Here is a 16688-nt window from a genome sequence, read left to right as displayed (position 1 = left end):
GAGGGAGGAGCAGACTCCCTGCTGAGCAGGGAGCCTGACTCAGGGCTCTATCCCAGGACCCCGGGATCATGACCTGAGCCGAAGGCAGATGCCCAACTGACTGAGCCACCCAGGCGCCCCATGTTGAACATTTTTTCAAGTGTGCATTGACCATTTATATATCTTTTTTGGGAAGTGACTGATATCTCACTCATTTTAAGATGGAGTTGTTTGTATTCTTCTTATAGATTTCAAGAGTTGTTTATATATTCTGGATACAAGTTAGATATAGTGCTGTAAATATTTCCTTCCAGCCCATGGTTTGCCTTTTTATGTACTTAATTGTAAATTTTGAAGATCAAAAGCCTTTAATGTTGATGAAGTCCAGTTTTTTCTTTTATGGTTTGTACTTTTTGTGTTCTATTTAAGAATTCTGCACCTACTTTGGGGAAATAAATATTTTCTTCTGGTGCATTATACTTTTAACTTTTATATTTAGTTCTATGATCAAATTTGAGTTAATATTTGTGTATGCTGTAAGGTATGGGTCCAGGTGCTCTTTCTCTCTCTCTCTTTTTTGCATATAGATGTTGAATTGTTCTGTAAGTCTTTATATGAATTTTTAGAATGAATTTCTTATGTATAGCTAATGGTTGTGTCTTGCCGTTTTATTTTTTTTAATTTTATTTATTTAAGTAATCTCTATACCCCATGTGGGCCTCAAACTCATGACCCCAAGATCAAGAGTTGCATGCCTCTCTGACTGAGGCAGCCAGGCACCCCGGGTCTTGCCTTTTTATCCAGCCTACTATTCTCTCCCTTTTAGTTGAAGTATTTATACCATTTATAATGTGATTATTCATATCATTGAGTTTAAATCTACCTTTTTTGATATCTTCTCTCTACTTTCACCCTCTGTAGCTTATTTTTTCTCCTTTTTGTTTTTGGGTTAATTGAGGGGTTTTTTTGTTTGTTTTTAGTATTGTTATCTCTGTTATTGGCTTATAGCTATATATCTTATTTTATTGTTGTTGCTCTAGGGTGTACAATAGACAACTTATCAGTCTACCATCAAGTAATATTGGACCACTTCACATGTAATATAATAACAATATATTTCCATTCTTCCACTCATTCTTTATGCAATTGACATAGATTTTATTTCTACCTATGTTATAAACCTCATAACATATTATTACATTTTTTAAAAAATAATATTTTAAGGGTGCCTGGGTGGCTCAGTTGGTTAAGCATCTGCCTTCAGCTCAGATCATGATCCCAGAGTCCTGGGATTGAACCCTGAGTTGGGCTCCCTCCTCAGCAGGGAGTCTGCTTCTCCCTCTCACTCTCCCTCTGTGCTCTCTCTCTCTCTCAAATAAATAAATAAAATCTTTTTTAAAAAATAAAATAAAAATAATGTTTAAGAAATCAACAATAAAAAAATCCCTTTTGCATTTACCTGTGTATTTCCCATTTGCAGCACACATTATTCATTTGTGTAAATCTAGGTTTCCATCTGATACCACTTTTCTTCCATTTGAAGAACTTCCTTTAACTTTTCTTCCAGTAAAGCTCTATTGGTGATAAATTCTCTGTTTTTGTTCATCAGAGAAAGTCTTTATTTTTATTCTTATTTTTTTGGAAAGTCTTTATTTTAAATTCCCTTGAAAGAGAAATTTTATTTGGGTATAAAATTCTAGGTTGACAGTTTTTTTCCCCCTTTCAGCTCTGTAAAAATATACTTCAACTGTCTTAGGGTCTGTGTAATTTCTGATAAGAAATCATTAATGTTTCTTATTTTTGTTCCTCTTCTTTTTTTAACGATTTTCTTTATTTATTTGAGAGAGAGAGTGAGAGCATGAGTTGGGGAGCCCGATGTGGGGCTCGATCCCAGGACCCCAAGATCATGACCTGAACTGAAGGCAGACACTTAACCGACTGAGCCACCCAGTCCTCCCTGTTCCTCTTCTTCTAACGTGTATTTTTCTTTGGCTGCTTTTAAGACTTTATGTTTAACTAGTTTTCAGGAGTTCAGTTTTTATGAAGTGTGTTTCTTGGATCTGTGAGTTTATAGTTTTCACCAAACTTAGGAATTTATTATCTATTATTCCTTCCAAAATATGTATTTCACCCCCCCTTTTTAAAAAAGATTTTATTTATTCATTTGAGAGAGACAGCATGAGCTGGGGAGAGGGGCAAAGGGAGAGGGACAAGCAGACTCCCTGCTGAGCAGGGAGCCCAATACAGGGCTCGAGCCCAAGACCCCAAGATCATGACCTGAGCTGAAGGTAGACACTTAACTGACTGAGCCACCCAGGTACCCCATATTTCCTCCTTTTCTCTGATGATTTTAATTATGTGTATATTAACCTGTTTAATATTATCTCATACACAAATGAAGCTCTATTACCTTTAAAAATTCACTCTTTTGCTTCATTTTGGTAGTTTTTACTGAAAATTCTTCTAGTTTACTGACCTCTTCTGTGTGTAATCCATTGTTAGTCCCATATAGTTACTAAACAAACAAACAAAATACACAAATGGGTCCGTTTTATTGGCTTTTTTCCTCCTGTTTAGGGGCATATTTTTCTGGTTTATTGGCATACCTAATAACTTTTAATTGAATGATGGACATTGTCAATTTTACTTCTTCTGATATACAGTTAATTTACTTGTGGTTCAGTTTGGTTCTCTCAAAGCTTACTACATTCAAGCTTTGTTAACTGGGTTTAGAATAACCTTCTTTGTAGAGATATTTAGTCCAACCAGTAAGGCATGGTCCCTCTGGTGCCTCCACTGAATGCCCAAAGTGATTAGTGAGGACTCTCCTTTCTGGCTGGTCATAACTTGAATACCTTCCAGCTTTGAATGAGCTCTGGGAACTGTTTAGTTCATAGTTACCTGTCTTTTATAGGTACGACCTTATGGAGTTTCACCCTATATGTGTACAACATAGTATTCAGCAAAGACTCAGGGGGGACCCGTGCAGATTTCTGAGGCTCTTTTTCTGCATAGCTCCCTATTCTCTCTTGTTGCCTCTCGAGCCTATTACATACATATTCTTAGTTTTCTTTTTTAAAAAAGATTTTATTTGAGAGAGAGAGAGAGAGAGAGTGATCAAGAGTGAGAGAGAGTGAGAGAGAGCATGAGTGGGGGGGGGAGGGACAAGCAGACCCCCTGCCCAGCAGGGAGCCCAAGGCGGGGCTCAATCCCAGGGTCCTGGGATCATAACCTGAGCTGAAGGCAGATGCTTAACCGACTAAGCCACCCAGGCACCCCACATATTCTTAGTTTTCTGTCATGTCAATTTATCCCAATATTTCTTTTTTTCTCTCTGTAGTGTGATTTATTGGTCAATCTTTTGTAATCCTAGTATCCTTAATTCTCTTCTTATTTCATTACTCTGACCTGGAAAAACCTCAGCATTAATTGAATCTAGTGTCCGTTTTCCCTGTGGCTACACTATGGCAATTTTGTGCAGCTGAATACACAACTTGGTAGATTGGTGTCAGCATAAATATTTCATTGGAAATAACCTGAATTCCTCCTATGATTCTTCCTAGTAGATCCCTTCTACTTCATCTTTCAACTCTTTCTACCATTATCTGCCACTGGGCTTTCAAATATTCTCAATTATCCTCAGATCTTTATGCTTCTTCCTTTCTTTTATGATATGCTTCTCTCCTGCATCATAGAGAGGTTGAAGTTATCTGTTGAGGAATCTCTGTGTTTCCTTCCATAATTCAGAATGGTCCTCATGTTACACCCATTCTTTTTTTTAAGTTTTATTTATTTAAGTAATCTCTACACCCCACTGGGGCTTGAACTCATGACCCTAAGATGAAGACTCACAGGCCCCTCTGACTGAGCCAGCCAGGTGCCCCATACCCATTCTTTTTTCCTAAGCTTATGTTAAGTGGGTGATGTATTCCTCTTTAAGACTAAGATTAATTTTTTTGTTAATGCATGGATCCTGTGTTTCTCCTCCTCCTCCTGCTTCTTCTTTTTACCTAGTAATGGACTTTGATCTAATTAATATTAAATATGTCTTTGCTGTAATCCAACAAATCCTGATCTACCAGCTCTTACCCATCAGTATTTAAATTCTCTCTCTTCCCCAGGAAGTTCTGGTTACTGTTTTACAGTTACATTTATTGATAGAGTGATCTGTACTCTCCTCCACTTCCTCACTCCCATACACCGAGTGCATAGTAAATTGTCGTTCCATCACACAGCCCTGTCTCATTTATTTTATCTTTTATAATGGGTCTCTGTCAATACCTGCTGCCTTGTTTATTTATTTATTTATTTATTTATTTATTTAATTTTCATGTATTTATTTTAAATACTCTCTACACCCAAGGTGGAGCTCAAACTCAACAACCCTAAGATCAGGTGTCACACACTCTTCCGATTGAGCCCGCCAGGTGCCCTTCTTCTGTCTTGTTTAGATATCCCCCAAACTCCTTCCTTGGAAGGCCTCTTGTTTTCCCGACCAAATCTATGATAGGTGGAAGTCATTCAAGCCTGTGGAATCTACAAATTATCTTCTAGGAAATATACCCCTCAGAGGTTTTCAGAAGATAGGCAGAGTCATGTGTTATTCTCCAAGCCCTCACTGTTTAGACCTCACAATTATTTGACTTCATCCCTGTAGGGAATGCAGAAAAAATGTTTTCTTCCAGTTCCCTCTGACAGCATCTTGGGATATTCTCTTGAAACACTCATAATTAACTTGGATAATTAGTATGCTGAGAAAAAAAATGTTTAGAGATTTTTTTCTTGGAGGCACTGTCATTGATGCTAGAAATAACATAATAATCACAACTCTAAAGAGATGAGGTCAGTATAACCAAGCCTATAACTGAGGGCTCAGCTTTTCCCTCCCACGGCAAATCTGGTAAACATTGGGTCTACCATCTTCTAACAAAAGTTACTCAGGTGAGTGGAGTTTTAGTTGAGATTTAGAAACTGGGAGAGAAAAGGGGTGAATATTCAGAGATGGGAAACTACACAATGTCTGGACAATAATACCTTTTCATGAGAACACACAAGAATCCGTGGTAGAGCCCGCCTGGGAAGGGATGTTCTCTAATCATTTGGAGATTCTCTTCCTCTTGCCCACTTCCCTACAGTGTCTCCTTGATTCTTTCCCTGCATTAGTTCTGTCCCAATTTTTACCTCTGTTCTTTGATTAAACCTTAGTCTGAGATTCCTTAAGTGTGGGATCAAGGTGAATTAAATGTATATAGAGAAAATTATAGGCCTGGTTCATAGAATGTCTTAAATAAATATTAATGTCTTCTGTTTCCACTGGACCTTATCTGGACGAGACTGAATTTGGGAAATTTATTTATATGGGAGAGTGCTATGTGTGTGTGTCACTGTGTGCACTGCATGAAAAATTTTAACACATTGTCTGCATCTTAATTAGATTGGTGCACTAAGAAATTATATCTTATTGTAGATTCTGATCTTCTAATAAAAATAATACACCTTGGAATACATGACAGACCCAATTATGAAGAAGGCATTCTTACCAGTGAGTATCTTATAGCTGGGTTCTCATTTCCAATATGCTTGGATCCAAAACCAGAATTCTGAGATGTGGTATTGGTCTTAGAATCAGACATGTGATGTGGATCCTGCCTTCTGCTCTGTGTTCCAGGGACATAAAAATCCTGAAAGCAAATATGACAGATCGGGGCTGTGGCTAACACAGGGTCAGTGCTCACAGGGGCTTAAAGATTTGGTGAAATCTCACTGAACCTTGGGGTACATGGACTTTAGGGAGCCATCTTCACATTTTTTTGCTCAAGCATAGAACCCATACAGAATTCATCATCAGCCACAGTATTCTGTAGGTCAGCTGCACCTCGGCTGCTATTTCTATCTGCATGTGTATCTGGTTCCTGCTCTTTCCAATGACATTTTTTTTTGCCCTGAAATTTATTTGTCTGTTAAGATTTGATTTGACAATCCAACTTTATACTTTCCAAATCATTCACCAATTATTCTGGTCCCTCATACCGAACAGCTATTTCCTAATTTGTTGAGTTTTCTACTTATAATTTTTTCTGGACACTTCGTCCTGACCCATTGATATGTTTGACTGTTCTTCAGTTGTACCCACACTTTAATTGCTGTAATAAGTTCTAGGAAATCAGGTAGGCAATCCATTGTTATTATTATTTTAAAAAAATGAATCAGTTTCTGTATGTTTGAAAATATTGGCAATAAATTGTTGGGGAAAATTACTTGGATTTTCTTGTACAATTATAGCTAAATTTTGAGACAAATTGCCCAGTTCCCCCCAAAATTGTCTTGCTATTTTGACTGATATTGAATTGAATCTACACATTTGAGGAAGTTTCAAGAATTGAATCTACACATTTGGGGAAGTTTCAAATCTTGATGTGTTATATCTTCCCATCCAAGAACATGGAATGAGTTCCACTCCTTCAAGACTTTTTTGTGCTATTTAATTTTTTTTACTTTTATATTTCTAGCACATTACTGATCTAGTTTGGTTCGAAGGTTTGAAAAGTGTTTATGCATAATATATTTTAAATTTTTGCATATTTGTGTAACATTTGAGCAAATTACTCTTATTACTTCTAAAATATTTCAGCATATTCTTCAAAAGTTACACATAAAAATGATCTAATTTTCAAAGAGGGATAACTTTTTCCTGCCATTTTACTGACTGAATCAGAAAAATAATGAATAATTGTGTGCCTGAGATCATGTTAGTCTTTTTTCCCCGTGAAATGAGATTGTTTCTAATATTCATTGTCATGTTAATCGTGGGTAGTCTTGGAATATATCTTTGTTAATGTTGTATTATTATTAAGATATAAATACTGCTCATTCAGTTTAGGTCCTTGATTCAAGAGTTATATTTAAAAATTACATTGGGGGCGCCTGCGTGGCTCAGTCCTTAAGCGTCTGCCTTTGGCTTGGGTCATGATCCTAGGATTCTGGGATTGAGCCCCGCATCGGGCTCTCTGCTCCATGGGAAGCCTGCTTCTCCCTCTCCCACTCCTCTGCCTGTGTTCCCTCTCTCGCTGTGTCTCTCTCTGTCAAATAAATAAATAAAATCTTTAAAAAATAAAAATAAATAAATAAAAATTACATTGGTTTATAGAAAGATAACATTTGACTAAGAGTATTTGATAGGATCCAGTGCAACATAAGATACTTGAATACCTATCTCTCAGATAGGTTAAGCATTTACATAAACAAAACCAAACAAATGCTCAAATCAAGCAAGAACATGCAGTTTCAAATAACACAATTAGTGAGCTTAATGCACTGTTTTTTAAAAAGATTTTATTTACTTATTTGACAGAGAGAGAGAGAGCACAAGCAGGGGGAGCAGGAGAGGGAGAGGGGGAAGCAGACTCCCCGTGGAGCAGGGAGCTGGATGGGGGACTGGATCCCAGGACCCTGGGATCATGACCTGAGCTGAAGGCAGACGCTTAGCCAACGGAGCCACCCAGGTGCCCCTTACTGCACGATTTTTAACTATTAAGTAGAGAATATGCATTCTGTGTTAAGAAGTCTGTCAATGTAAAGGACATATTGAAATAACTTTTGGCATGAAAATAATGACTCCATTCATTATTTGTTTATTCATGTAATAGATATTAACTGACTGCCTACTAGTAACAGATTGTTCTAGACCCTGGATATGGACTGCAAACAGGTAGACAAGACCCCCTGCTTTCATGGCTCTCATAGTTCTGTTGGAGGAAACTGTCTTCCTTTGATAGAAATAAGGTAATCCAATAAGATAATTGCAGTTGTTATAAGTACCACAAGAGATATAGTAGGTGATGAGGAGAAAAAAAACTTTAGGGATGGGATTTTTATGCATGACAAGAGGATAGGTTTCCCAGAAAGGAGTTTTTAAAGAAATTATGGTGAGAACTGTAGTTCACGTGACTTGAAGACACTCATGTGCTCCTTCTCTTTCTCTCCGGGTGCTACGGACCTGTGAAAAATCATACCTCAGTCACCTAGGCAATGATTTCTGCTAACTTGTCAATAGGTATAGTCATCCTTGTTCAGACTGGAATAGGGACTGTGGGTAATGTTTTACTCCTTTGTCATTATGTCTGCTCTCTTTTTAGGAGACATAGATTGAGACCATTAGGGCAAATAATCAACCATCTTTCTTTAGCCAATACTTTGATCCTTCTTTGTGGAGGAATCCCTTTGACAATGGTAGCCTTTGGGTTGAAATATTTCCTACATGATGTCACATGTAAACTTGTCTTTTATTTTCACAGAGTGGCCTGGGGAAATTCTCTTAGCACCACCTGTTTTTTGAGTGGTTTCCAGGCCTTGAGTACTAACCCTATAAACTATAGATGGGCAGAACTCAAATTCAAATCCCCAAAGCATATTAATTCTCCATGTATCCTGAGTCGGATGTTTCATTTGCTGATAAATATCATTGTTTCCATGAGAGTGACTGGACCAAAGAATAGCAGAAATATCAGTGTGAAATCAAATCTTGGGTATTGCCCTCATTTGTTTATTAACACAATTACATAATCAATATGTTTAGTTATTTTCACCTCTATTGATATTATTTGTTTGGGACTCATGATATAGGCCAGTGGATACATGATATTTTTCCTTCACAGGCACCAACAGCGAGTCTAATACATTCACAGTACTAGGCAATCCTCCCAAATATCCCCAGAGACCAGAGCCACAAAAGCTATCCTGATACTTGTGAGCACTTTTGTTATATTTTATTCCCTCTCTTCTGTTTTTGAAATGTATGCTTATCTTTTTGACAACCAACCGTTGTGGCTTGTGCTTCTGGCATCTTGTTTCCCAACCCTCAGTCCCTTTTTGCTCTTAAAAAGTGACCCTCACATCTCCTGCCTCTGCCGTTCCTGCTGAGGAAGTTGTAGAATTTACCCAACTACTGACAGCCTTGTACAACATTCATTCACCCATTGATCTCCTACTGGGAAGTATATGAAGTATATTCTCTGTACCACTGATGTGTCAGACACAGTGGTGAACAGCAAGGGTATCTGCTCCAATAAAGTCTGTGGGGAATCCAGACATCAAACAAATAATTATATAATTGCAGTCGCACAGATTGGTGCAACGAGGAACTCAGGATCGTATGTTTAAGGACTTTGCATCTGCAGATTTAGGCTACTCCCTGAACAGTTTGGAGGAAGTTTGCCAGCCATCATGGGTGTTTTAGGTAAATGGAGAAATGTGTTTGAACACCATTTGAAGGAAGGAACATAGAACATACAAAGAACTGAAAGAAACCCTGTGTACCTTGTGTGCCAAGAACAAGGGACATCGGCATGAGCCAAAGGATGGGATGACCATTTGCCAGGTTTTACAGATTAGGTTAAGGATTTGTACCATGAATCTCAACAGTAGTTTCAGACAATTTAAGGGTTTTGTCAAGGAGAAAGGCGGCATTTAAAAAAAAGTCCAATTTACATAACAATTATGAGCATGGTTTATTGAATTGAGCAAGAGTGAACTTGGGAAGAAGACACAGGAGACTTCTGAAGTCAACCAGATGAGAGAGGATGATGCTTCTGATAAAGATGATGAAAATCAACATGGGGGGGGGCGGAGCACATGGACTTGAGAAAAACTTCCTTAGAAAGAAGTGTGCACTGAACTTAGTGATCATTTTACAAATGGTTATTTAAGGCTGGTGTGGACAGTGGCTCACCACTCTCTTAAGACTTGGGCAACTGGATGGATTGTGGTGGTGTTTCTCGATCTTGAGAAATTGGGAAGCTGTCCTTGGGGTGTAGAAATATCACGTATTCTTTTTGGCACGTGGAATGTGTTATGTCTCTAAGGCATCTGCATCATGCATGTGTCTGGTGAAGTATCACATACACATATATATGAGTGGGGGACAGATGGAAGATTTGCTTTGGAAATACACATTTAGCTGTCAACAACATATATTGGTAATAGGGACTTAGGTAGGGTTGAAATAAGAAAGAGCATTTTGAGAGTGGAGAGAATATGCCTGAGAACGTAGTAACAAGTTAGCTTCATTTAAAGATCAGATAGAGGGGCGCCTGGGTGGCTCAGTCATTAAGCGTCTACCTCCGGCTCAGGTCGTGATCCCAGAGTCCTGGGATCGAGCCCTACATCGGGCTCCCTGCTCCGCGAGAAGCCTGCTTCTCCCTCTCCCACTCTCCCTGCTTGTGTTCCCTCTCTCACTGTCTCTCTGTCAAATAAATAAATAAAATCTTAAAAAAAAATAAAGATCAGATAGAGGAGGTATATCTACACGTCCACTTCATTCACTCATTTATTCATTCATTTTAACAAGAATATTTAATGCTTCCTTACTATATGCCAGTCACTGTTATAGGTGATGCTATATATAGTAATATATAGTAATACATATGATAGGAAAAAATAATGGTCCTTATGGAGTTTACATTCTACTGAGAGTGACAGAAAATGTTAAATAGATACCATAGTATTTCAGCTGCTGCTAAGTGCTCTATTGAAAAGAAATGAGTAGGAGGGGGACAAGGAATGCCCTGGGTGATTCAGTTTTTATTTTATTTTATTTATTCATTTTTTTTAGAGAGAGAGTGTGTGTGTGCATGCACATGAGTGGGGGTAGGGAGGCAGAGAAGGAGGGAGAGGTAAATGGAGAGAATCTTAAGCAGACGTTCCCCTGAGCATGGAGCTGGACATAGGGCTCGATCTCATGACCCTGAGATCATAACCTGAGCAGAAACCAAGAGTTGGGCGCTCAACCGACTGAGCCACCCGGGCACCCCCTGGGTGATTCGGTTTTAAATAACCTGGTCAGGAGATCCCTTCCTGAGAGTGTGAAATTTGAGCAGTATTGAAGGACTTGAGGGAGCAAGTAATACATACAGCCTTTGGCAAGAATATAGAGGGTGGAGGGGATAGGTAGAGGAAAGATTGAGGAAGGACAGTTATTGGTGTGTTGAGGGAATAGTAAGGTGACCAGAGGGGCTGCCGGGAGACTTGGGAATGAGCCTTAGGAGGAGTTGAAAGTGCCAGCTTATATTGAAGTATTGTAGGTAGTGTAACTGTTTTGACTTTTTTGGGAGGCTATTAGATGTTTTTGAACAGAGGAAGGACATGATCCTATTTATTTTTCTGAAAGAATGATGATGATGGTTTTATACTGTGTCAATTCCAAAATCTCCCTTCCCAAATGCTTTCAGGATAGGGTTAGTGGGGGCCATGTTTGTGCCATATTTAGAAGTTGGAAGAGAAGAAGTAGCCATATGCTCTGAAGGGCAGTGGGGGCCCCAGGTGCTGCCACAGCTCCCCACAGTGCTGCTCATCTGCTGACTCACCGGCAGGCATGATGCCCCAGCTCCTGCCAGGTGACCTTGTTCTGCAGGCTTCTGCAGGTCACCCACATTGCAGGAGGTGGAGGTCATGAGACACCAACACAGGTCCCAGTTTGTTTTCACTCTCTCCTATTTCACACCCAGCTTTTATATCCTGACTATGTGGCCTGCCAACCTACAGTGACCCCAGGTCCATCCCATAGACTTCTTTACCAGCTCCCACACTGGTGAAAGGTCTAATGCTTATTAAAAAAATCCTCATATTCCATACCCCTCCCAGTGGTTCTACTTCTCTGATTGAATCCTAACTGAATGGTATTCCTCCTGGGTTCTTGCTCAGGAGATCAAAGGACACTAGAAGGCAAACTGTGATAATCCACGTGTGGTGTGATGGAAGTGGTGAGCATTGTTCAAATTTGCATATATTTTTATGCATTTGTCTTTTTCCTTTTCTGAGGCAATTACAATCCCCAGGCAAACGTGAGTCTTTTTTTTTTTTTTTTGAGATTTTATTTATTTATTTGAGAGAGAGTGAGAGCGAGAGAGATCACAGAGGGAGAAGGAGAAGCAGACTCCCCACTGAGCCCGATGTGGGGCTCGATTCCAGGACCCCAAGATCATGACCTGAGCTGAAGGCAGCCGCTTACCTGACTGAGCCTCACAGGTGCCCCAAACATGAGTCTTTATTGTCTTGTTATTTCTGTGCCAGCTCCCAACACAGATGAGATCTACAAAAATTCCAGGCTCTTGTTTACTCGACCTGATGTCTTTTTTCCCCCCATAAATTTTATAGCAGTATAGCATTCATAAGGAAAGAGGCCCAAATCATAGGTGGGCAGACTGACATTCTCACAATTTATGAATGACTGATGAAACCAAAATCCAGATTAAGAACAGACTAATACCAATATCCTAGGATTGATTTTTATACCGTAGTGAAGTCACCAATCCCAAAGGTAACCCCTGTCCAGATTCCTAACACTGTACATTAGTATGACTCTATTTGAGCTCTATATAGAGGGAGTCAAGCAGTATGTCCATTGCACCTGAATCCTGTGGCTCAACATTATGATTCTGAAACTTACATATGTTATGGTGTGTAGTTTTAGTTTTTAAGATTTTAAATTTTTTTTTTTTTTGTAAAGATTTTATTTATTTATTCAAGAGAGAGAATGAGAGACAGAGAGCACGAGAGGGAAGAGAGTCAGAGGGAGAAGCAGACCCACCGCTGAGCAGGGAGCCCGATGTGGGACTCGACCCCGGGACTCCAGGATCATGACCTGAGCCGAAGGCAGTCGCTTAACCAACTGAGCCACCCAGGCACCCTAAGATTTTAAATTTTTAAGTAATCTCTACACCAAATGTAGGGCTCAGACTCAAAGCTCCGAGATCAAGAGCCACATGCTCTATGACTGAGCCAGCCAGGCATCCCTGTAGTTGAAATTCTCTTATTCTTATGTCTTATTCTTCTTGTGTAAATACAAGGCAATTTAATCCTTTTAGTGTACATGTTCATTTGGATTGTTTCCAGGCTTGGCTATTAGAAGAGTGCTGTTAAAAAAAAAAAAAAGAAAAGAAGAGTGCTGTTATAAATATGTTTGTACATGTCTTTTGGGACATTTATACATGAATTTCTTCTGAGAATATAGTAAAAACTGCTGGATCATTTGGTAGGCTTACCTTAGCTTTCATAGACAATACCAAACAGTTTTCCAAAGTGGTTGTACCAATGAATTGATATTTCCACCAGCAGTGTATGAGAATTCTGTTGCTCCGAATATTCCAACATTTGGTATTGTCTATTCTCCCCCCATCTTAGCCATACTGATGAGTGTGTAGTGATACCACACTGTGATTTTAATTTTCATTCCCCTGTGACTACTGAAAGGAAGAATCTTTATGTATGTTTTTTGTCTATTTGGCTGTATTCTTTTGTGAATTCTCTTTCAAAATGTTGCCTTGGGTGCCTGGCTGGCTCAGTCAATGGAGCATATGACTCTTGGTTTTCAGTGTAGAATCTTACACATCATTTATTAGATGTTTTCCTAGATATTTGATGTTTTTGATGCTATTTTAAATGGCATAACTTTTTTTTTTTTTTTTTAAAGATTTTATTTATTTATTTGAGAGAGAGAGAATGAGAGACAGAGAGCATGAGAGGGAGGAGGGTCAGAGGGAGAAGCAGACTCCCTGCCGAGCAGGGAGCCCGATGCGGGACTCGATCCAGGGACTCCAGGATCATGACCTGAGCCGAAGGCAGTTGCTTAACCAACTGAGCCACCCAGGCGCCCAGATGGCATAACTTTTTTAAAAAAGATTTTGTTTCTAAGCAATCTCTGTACCCAATGTGGGGCTTGAACTTACAACCCTGTGAACAAGAGTCACATGCTCCACTGACTGAGCCAGCCAGGCGCCCCTAAATGGCATCACTTTTAAAGTTTCTTTGTTGAAAAAAAAAGTTTCTTTGTTGGTAGTATTTAGAAAGTACATAGAAATAAAATCAGCATTGTATTTTGAATTTGAATCCAGCAACATTGCTAAATTATGGTATATTGCTTTAGATTCCATTTTATTTTCTATGTACACCATGATGTCATCTGTGAATAATAACAGGTTTATTTATTTTCATCCAATCTATATGTCTTTTATTCATTTGTCTTGCCTTAAATTCATTGGATAGAACCTCCAACAAAATGGTGAGAATGGGCATACTTGCTTAATTCTGACCTTAGGGGGGAAAGCTTTCAATTTTCACCATTAATTTTAATACTTCATCATTGTGATTGGATGTAGAAATTTTAGATGTTATTGTAAGAATAATGAGGTTTTCTTCTGTTCTCAGTTTGCTAAGAATTCTGTTCTCATTTTTTGAATAAACCCTATTTAGTTGTGATTTTTTTTTTTTTTCTGATTTATTGGTATTTTGATAAGGAGTTTTGCATCTATGTTTATGAGATGCATTTTGAAATGTCCTTATTAGGTTTGATATCAAAATTACTGGACTTTTACAATGAGTTGCAGAGTGTTTCCTTCTTTCTGTTCTCTGGATGAGTTTGAGTAAGATTAATACTATTTCTTTCTTAAATGTTTAGAATTCCCTGGTGAAGCAATTCAGGCATGGCGTTTTCTTGTGGCAAATATTTAAAATAGTGGTCCAATTTCTTTAATAGTGCTAGGAGAATTCAGACTTTCTATTTCTTCTTGTGTCAATTTTCATAGGTTTTTTTTTTTTTAAAGATTTTATTTATTTATTCATAAGAGACAGAGAGAGAGAGGCAGGCTCCCCACTGAGCAGGGAGCCCGATGCGGGACTTGATCCCAGGACCCTGGGATCATGACCTGAGCCGAAGGCAGACGCTTAACCATCTGAGCCACCCAGGCACCCAATTTTCATAGGTTTTATTTTTCAAGAAAATTGGTCATTGAACTAAGTTGTCAAAGAACTAAGTTGTCAAATATTGAAAAGTTGTTTATTGAATTCTCATTATCTTTAAAAATGTCTGTAGAGGGACGCCTGGGTGGCTCAGTCAGTTAAGCATCTGCCTTCGACTCATGTCATGATCCCAGGGTCCTGGGATCGAGTCCCATGTTGGGCTCCCTGCTCAGCGGGGAGTCTGCTTCTCTCACTCCCTCTGCCCTTCCTCCCTGCTCATGCTCTCTGTCTCTGTCTCTCGGTCTGTCTCTCAAATAAATAAAAAAAATCTTAAAAAAAAGAAACTATGGTCATTTATTCCATTTTTTGATGCATACTTGACAACAGCAGAATCCATATATTTCCTCCTTAATATGAAGAGTGAGTACTGTTATTGTAGGAAGAGTCCTTGGAAATTAATCTGACTTGCAATAGCAATTTGCAAGTGATACATATATATGGCATTGCAAAAAGAGTGATATTATCAAAGAATAAAAGATGCAAATGTGGTGACTCCTATCACATCTCCACCTACTTCACTTGTTTAGCTTGCATTGAAATGGATGGAGTTTGGATAATGACTGTAGTTTATCATTAAATCAATCAGGATTCCTAATTTCTGTGTGTTAGATGATGGCAGGTTAAACTCATATTAGATTCCAGTAGTACAGAGGTCTCAGCTATGTCACCCAAATGAAAGTCATTGCTGCATTTAGCAATTCCTTCTACTCAGAAGCACAGAGTTAGGGGCCTCTGGGTGGCTCAGTCAGTTGAGTGTCCGACTCTTGATTTCAGCTTGGGCCATGATCTCGGGGTAATGGGATCCAGTCCCACCTCAGGCTCTGCACTGGGCAGGGCGTCTGCTTGGGATTCGCTCCCCCCCGCCCACCTCTAGCCCACCCAGTTCGCTCTCTCTCTCTCTCTCTTAAAAAAAAAAAAAGCACAGTGTTTATTTGGTTTCGGTTTCTATACATTTTATTTATTTATTTATTTATTTATTTATTTATTTATTTTTTAAAGGTTTTATTTATTTATTTGACAGAGAGAGAGAGACAGTGAGAGAGGGAACACAAGCAGGGGGATTGGAAGAGGGAGAAGCAGGCTTCCCGCCGAGCAGGGAGCCCGATGTGGGGCTCTATCCCAGGACCCCGGGATCATGACCTGAGCCGAAGGCAGACACTTAACGACTGAGCCACCCAGGCGCCCCTGGTTTCTGTACATTTTAAAACGAACATACACACCATTTAAATGTGCTGCTCTGACCCATTTTCTGAATGACTTATGAAATAGGCAGTATTGATTGGGTCCCAAAGCTAGAGAAAATTTGGCAAGTCTTTTTAAAAATTTTTTTAAAGATTTTCTTTATAAGTAACTGAATGTGGAGCACAGACTCACAACTCTGAGATCAAGAGCCACGTGCTCCCCTGACAGAGCCAGCCGGGTGCTCCTGGCAAGTCTTTTTTTTTTTTTTTTTTATGAGATGTAAATGACATATAGCATTGTATTAGTTTTAGGTGTATACAACATAATGATTTGATATCTGCATATATTGTGAAATGATTAACCACAATAAATTTTGTTAACATTCATTGCCAAACACAGCTACACATTTTTTCTTGCAGTAAGAACTTTTAAGATCTACTATCTTAGCCACTTTCAAATATATGTTTTGATCTTATCAAATATATGATATTGTTAACTATAGTCACAGTGCTGTATATTACAATCCCAGGGATTATTTATTTTATAACTTTTGAAGTTTGTACCTTTTGACTCCCTTCACTCATTCCACTCACCCCCCATACCCCACCTCTGGCAATCCCAATCTCTGTTTCTATGAGTTTGGTTTTTCTTTTTCATTGAGATAAATTGACATTATATATATACAATAACATTACTGTTTTCTTTTAAGATTCCGCATATAAGTGAGATCATAAAAT

At 38.8% G+C, this 16688-nt stretch overlaps 1 protein-coding gene and 1 pseudogene across 2 annotated transcripts in view; both read left to right on the top strand.

Moving 5' to 3' along the window:
- LOC116623190 (zinc finger protein 780A-like) overlaps positions 1-16688 on the top strand; it is an 87058-nt gene that overhangs the window by 35804 nt on the left and 34566 nt on the right. The gene's annotated exons all lie outside the window — the stretch shown is intronic.
- Positions 7828-8898, top strand: LOC116623193 (annotated as a pseudogene).

Source organism: Phoca vitulina, unplaced genomic scaffold, assembly GCF_004348235.1.
Source record: "Phoca vitulina isolate PV1807 unplaced genomic scaffold, GSC_HSeal_1.0 scaffold58, whole genome shotgun sequence".
NCBI lineage: Eukaryota > Metazoa > Chordata > Mammalia > Carnivora > Phocidae > Phoca > Phoca vitulina.
The sequence above is the reverse complement of the archived record's forward strand: the minus strand, read 5'-3'. Positions and strand labels throughout refer to the sequence as shown.